The sequence below is a fragment of the Theropithecus gelada genome, chromosome 7b, assembly GCF_003255815.1.
Source record: "Theropithecus gelada isolate Dixy chromosome 7b, Tgel_1.0, whole genome shotgun sequence".
In the NCBI taxonomy this organism is placed as follows: domain Eukaryota; kingdom Metazoa; phylum Chordata; class Mammalia; order Primates; family Cercopithecidae; genus Theropithecus; species Theropithecus gelada.
Genome location: NC_037675.1, coordinates 25,081,887 through 25,088,105, shown reverse-complemented (window position 1 = coordinate 25,088,105; position 6,219 = coordinate 25,081,887). Strand labels below are relative to the sequence as shown.

Sequence of the window (6,219 nt, the reverse complement as noted above, 5' to 3'; positions counted from 1 at the left end):
ATGCCCTTCACTTCTTTCCCTGATGTTAACATCTTACATAAGCATAGCACAATTATCAAGACCAAGAAATTGACAGTGATGCAATGTTGTTGATGAAATAACATAGTTTATTGAAATTTCACCAGTTTTTCACTGATGTTCTTTTTCTAGCCAAGACCCAATCCAGGACCACATATTGCATAGTTGACCCCTGTCTTCTTAGTGTCCTTCAATTTGTAATAATTCCTTAGTCTTTCTTTTACAGAATATAAAAGAAAGAAAATTTAAAACTACAATTTATATTGTTTTTGCCCCATTCCTGGAACCAACCAGTTTTTCTAGGTGTCCTGATTTGTTTCTCTCTCTCTCTCTGTGTGTGTGTGTGTGTGTGTGTGTGTGTGTGTGTGTGGTGTGTTCTTCTTTGTTTGTTTACTGCCTCTGGATTTTCAGTCTTAGTTAGAAAACTGGCTCTAGGGTCTAACTCCTTGCCTTTCCATATCAGTGAGACACAGTAAGAGCCCTGCAGTCCACTTTCCAAAGGTCAGATTATTCCATATAAAATAATCATGAGGGCTTCCACAGGAAGTCTAGTAGAAATGTGCAGGTGAGCGTTCACCTCCAAGTCACATCCTTTTGGAGGCTCCTGTCATTGTGAGGCCCTCTATGTATTCTTGTTAATCCTAATTATCCATTACATGACTATTGACCACACATATACCTCCTAAGGACGGACATTAATTCCCAGGGATTTTAGTGCCTAAATTAATATTCATAAGCAGAAACACCGTCCTGATTGTACCATCAGCTCTGCAGCTCCTTCCCGGGGCAGACTTGGCCCTTTGACATGCAAAGCCCAGACAGCTCACTTTCTTCACACTCTTTCTTTCAGAACATGCCTCAGGGCTTGAAAAATGATGGTTTTCAGGGCTGTCCACCCTTTCAAATTAAAGTTGTTTTTTACTTGAAGAGTAGGATCAAAATCTTTTGCAGAGTCTCTAATTCTCTAGTAATCTCTGTAAATGAAGGGAAATGTTCCTATGAGAGTATATTATTCTTCTATCTGTCCCCCTTCCCTACAAAAATTCTGTATATGAGTGGCAGTTTTCCCAATTAATATTAATTGATATCAACATTACCTTAATATCAATGCAAATGAGAAAATTAGTACCCACCTAATTATACATAAAAACTGTTTCCAGCTATAAAGTCCATTTTGCCATCACACTAAATTAAACCAGAAGTCATGAAAATATTTACCAAGTTGACGAAAGTCTTGTGATCATTATCCAATGATATTTTAATAGTTAATATCAAGATTAACCATCTCTGGTCAATGTTACCCAATTGCAGGTTTTATGTATGCTGTCTCCTGACCCTTGCAATAGTATTGTTAGTTTGCAAGTTTGCAGAAATATTAATAGCCAAGAATATACATATTGCTATACAATCAGTTCCTGCTTATAGAATCAACAAAACATCTACAATAGATAAATGAGAGTAAAAACTGATTTTTAGTTGTGCTTGATTCAGTTCTTGATAACATGAAAGATTATATCATAACAAAAAATTTCACATTTCTAATATCCATTTTACGGTTCCATTTAAATTGAATATTGGTAGTTTTTATTATTGAAACTTTATATCATGTTTAATCACCTTTTATTCTAACTCTTTCATTTGACACTAGTTTTTATCAACTTTCATGTCCTGGTTTTGTAATTATTTGCTTATTTGCTGTTTTTAAGTGACTTATATTGGATGAGCCTTTCTAACTTTAACCTTCTAGAACCTTTATAACTTTAACCTAACTGGCCTCTCTTGTATTACTTTTGTTTATTGGTTTAGGCAGAAACTGCCTTTCAGTGGTGAGTTTACATTATTTATATGAGATCCAGTGTTTGGTACATTTGGTGTTAATTTTTTCAATATGTATTAGGAAACTTTATTGTCTCTGGTTATATGGACTATATTTTTCCCTTTATCCTTTTTTTTTTTTTTTTTTGAGATGGAGCCTCACTCTGTCGCCCAGGCTGGAGTGCAGTGGCATGATCTTGGCTCACTGCAAGCTCTGCCTCCCAGGTTCACACCATTCTCCTGCCTCAGCGTCCCGAGTAGCTGGGATTACAGGCACCCACCACCACACCTGGCTAATTTTTTGTATTTTCAGTAGAGATGGGGTTTCACTGTGTTAGCCAAGATGGTCTCGATCTCCTGACCTCGTGATCTGCCCACCTTGGCCTCCCAAAGTGCTGGAATTACAGGTGCGAGCCACCGCACCCGACCTTTCCCTTTATCTTTTAAAATGTTTTAGAAGACAAAAAAATCTATTTTAAAGCCTCGTGTAAATATCTTGAAATGTTCTATAAGCGTTCTATTTCTCTCTTTCCCTAATCAAAAGCCTGCTGTACTTCTCTGCAAGAAAGACAAAGGATGCTACTTTTTTGTCTGCATCTCCTATTCCCTACATCCAATTTCCCATTCATAATTAAATTTGATATTTCTCACTTTTTTCTCTTCATGTTTCTTTTATACTTTCTGTGTCTTATTTTAAATAATTACTGCAGTATCAGGAGTAATTCTTCCACAGTTATTTTTACTTCTCTTTTTAAAATTTATTTATTTATTATTATTATTATACTTTAAGTTCTAGGGTACATGTGCATAACGTGCAGGTTTGTTACATATGTATACTTGTGCCATGTTGGTGTGCTGCACCCATCAACTCGTCAGCACCCCTCAACTCATCATTTACATCAGGTATAACTCCCAATGCAATCCCTCCCCCCTCCCCCCTCCCCATGATAGGCCCCGGTGTGTGATGTTCCGCTTCCCGAGTCCAAGTGATCTCATTGTTCAATTCCCACCTATGAGTGAGAACATGCGGTGTTTGGTTTTCTGTTCTTGTGATAGTTTGCTAAGAATGATGGTTTCCAGCTGCATCCATGTCCCTACAAAGGACACAAATTCATCCTTTTTTATGGCTGCATAGTATTCCATGGTGTATATGTGCTACATTTTCTTAATCCAGTCTGTCACTGATGGACATTTGGGTTGATTCCAAGTCTTTGCTATTGTGAATAGTGCCGCAATAAACATACGTGTGCATGTGTCTTTATAGCAGCATGATTTATAATCCTTTGGGTATATACCCAGTAATTTTTACTTCTTTAACAATAGTTGGTATCAGTAATTCTCATAGGTTCACTTTTTAGCCATTATCCATTCAAATTTCTTTCTCTAAGTTAGCCTTGCATACTATATGTTGTAGCTGTGAGCAATTTTTTTCAAAAGAAGCCCGTGCTGCCACATTTTTTTAAGATTGTTCATGTCTGCAAGTATCTGTCTGTTACCTCCCCATACAAATGGCATGGTGTGGTCCATTATTCTTGATTTGCTCTTTATACCCTCTGTAGAAGATGTCATCACATTGTCATCCAGCATTGCTCACTGCAGTAGAAAAAGTCAAAGCTAGTTTAAAATTTTGCTCCATGAAAATGACCTACTTTTTTTTGCTTGGAAACTTGCAGAATTGTCTTTCCCCTTACGGCTTAAATTTTTATGAAACTACGTCATGGTGTTGCTTTTTGCTCTTGATTTTTGTGTGGGACTTTGGTAGTACTCTCTGTAACTTTTTTTTAAAAATGATGTTTTCTCTGAGAATTGCTTTTGATCCTTTTGTCTGTTTTTTTACTTTTAGAAACTCCTCTTATTTGGAAATTGGATCTCCAAATTTAACAACTTCTCTTGAATTATTTTCTTATTTTTAAAATTTCTTTTCCATAGTGAATATGGTAATTATGGATAAAGAGGAGAGGGAGGGTGAACACATCTTTTTTTGAGTCCCAGGTCCAGCTTTATTACCCAATACAAGTTCAAACTCTGGAACATTAAAAATCATTATTCTAAAGTTTAATTAAAAACATAATTTACAAATATTTAATATCTTCTGAAAAGCATTTCCAAGTTAAGAATAAAGAAAAAATATGTACACAATATAAAATCAAATACCAGTTGGCTTCAAATCCCATCAAGTCTACACTCAGCAACATCAATCTTTTTAGGTTCTTCAAAATCTTCTGTTAAATCTACAAAGTTGTTTTCTAGGATAAGGCAAGGAATGGAAACCCTTATTGCTTTTTGAACTCCATACACGCTTACAGTATCACCTGAAGTTACCTGCTGTGTAAGTTTTTTTAAGATTATTGGTCACTTGTTCAGAGAGATGCATTTCTCTGTATGAGGGACCCAAGAGACAGATCATATTGGGAAGGGGTCTGATGCTCAAAAGCTCATTCTGGGCTCCCTGGAGCTCTTTGAACAATTTGGTGGTCTTGTCAAGTTTCTTTTGAACACGTCAGCTTTTTCAGAGTTAAAAGCTTCAACTGGAGTGCCAAAGTTTGTTAGTGCTTTCAGTGCTATGAGCCTGTCCTGAGTATTGGAGTCCAAACACACTGCTGGCTCTATTTCTATAATCTCTATTTCATTTGCTGTGACAAGTATCCTAGTATGACCTTCATCTTCAAGTGATAACATCTCCAGCTCTTGTAGAGTCCTGGAATGTTCTCCTCTTGTTAAAACATTCAGTAAACTATATGCCATAACATATGGATAATCTTGGCATGTGGCCAAAATCTTAGGGATGCTGAAAGCACCTGGAAGATCAGCCTTCCCCATAGTTTAAATAGATTAAATCAGAATCATCCTTGCTGACATTTGCAAATGTGGAGTCAGAATGTGGTGCATAAGAACTGTAGGGTCTGTAATTCAAATAAAACACTAGAGTTACTTTGTTTAATTTATCCCCTTTGAACCCCTGCAAAGTATTCACTCCAGACTGAAGTCTTCTGTTAGTCATTTGCAGTCTCACAGGGCAGTCGCCTGACCCTTACAATGGGATTCACAGGACAGGGAAGTCCCAAGGTGGTTGTTCCATCTGGTTTTCTTCTTTCAAATTTGCACTATTAACAAGCCACCTGGTCAACTTTCCTCAGATTCCTTAACGATACAGTCAACCTGGTTCTTCTCTCTGTCTAAATTACTGCTCTTAAACTCATTTTCAAGCATAACTTTGTCTTTTTATTTTCTTTGCTGGTACTTTTGAAGGCTTATGCTTCAGTATCTCTAGCTTTCTTGGCCAGCAGCTTCTGTCCACCCCACTCTGCGAAGTGTCTGTTCTCTTTCTGCTTTCGAGTTTTTTTGTTTTGTTTTGTTTTTGTTTTTTTGCAAGACTGCCATAAAGTCTATGCTTTGCTTCAGAATTCAGGCTCTGAATTCTTTGCTGGCTAAGAATGTTCATCCCTGAGTGCAGTAACTTCTTAGCAGTTTTATAAAAAATGGCCTCTGGTTTGTTGTAAAGCATGGCATTGGTACACATTAGTTTGAAGTTATCCTTTAGTTCTTCTATGGACTGGTAGTCATTGTTGTTGATCTTTTCTTTCGTGGTATTAAAATCCACTGGGTGTTTAATAATCATGAAGCAGCCAGGAGGAATAAAATCAGTTACAGGAAATGAAAAGAAAGCCCTTGGGTCTTTTCTCTGCAATTGTCTCATCAGTTGACTTGAAGCTTCTTGAAGGGCTGTCTGTTCTACTTCTTGCTTGGTGGAAGAGCTTGTGAGAGGCTTCTTGGCAGGCAGGTCTAATCTCACAGGGAAGTGACACTGGAGCTCTTCTTCTGCCTCTTCTCCATGCTGCCTCGAGCTCACTTTCTTTTATCCTCCTGTACTCCTCTCTGTTTTCTCCCCTTTTCTTCCCACAGAACCTGCCTCAGTGCCAATTGATATTCATTAAAATAAGCCCGAGTTTATTTTTTAAAAAGCTTAAGTCTCTGGAGAGCTAAGTGACTTGGTTTCCTCCTGCTTTGAGGACCAGCTTCAAGGGCTTCTCTGCATACTCATCGTAAAGGTGCTTGTCTGACCCTGGCTTCTTGCCCATGTTCCACTAGGTCCTAGTACCCGACTCCCTCTCCAGGTCCTGGCCCTGCAACACTGCTTTCCAGGCCAGGGGAGCAGATGGCTGCAGCAGGGACTGAGAGACCCCAGGCCATCAGGCAGTGAGGCACACTGGAGATTGCTTTAAATATAAAGAATCCACACAGAACAACAATCATCTAACAGGGAGGCCTTATTTTAATGAATATCAACTGGTATTTGTCTGACTGAATCTGAAATAACAAGACAGCTGGACTATTTTATTCATTTTACAAGCAGAGCAAAGAATTTACAGATTCTTTTGGTAAAGG

At 37.9% G+C, this 6,219-nt stretch overlaps 1 pseudogene; it reads right to left on the bottom strand.

Moving 5' to 3' along the window:
• Window positions 1-3,996: 3,996 nt before the first annotated feature.
• LOC112628372 lies at window positions 3,997-5,912 on the bottom strand (annotated as a pseudogene).
• Between the last annotated feature and the right edge of the window lie 307 nt (window positions 5,913-6,219).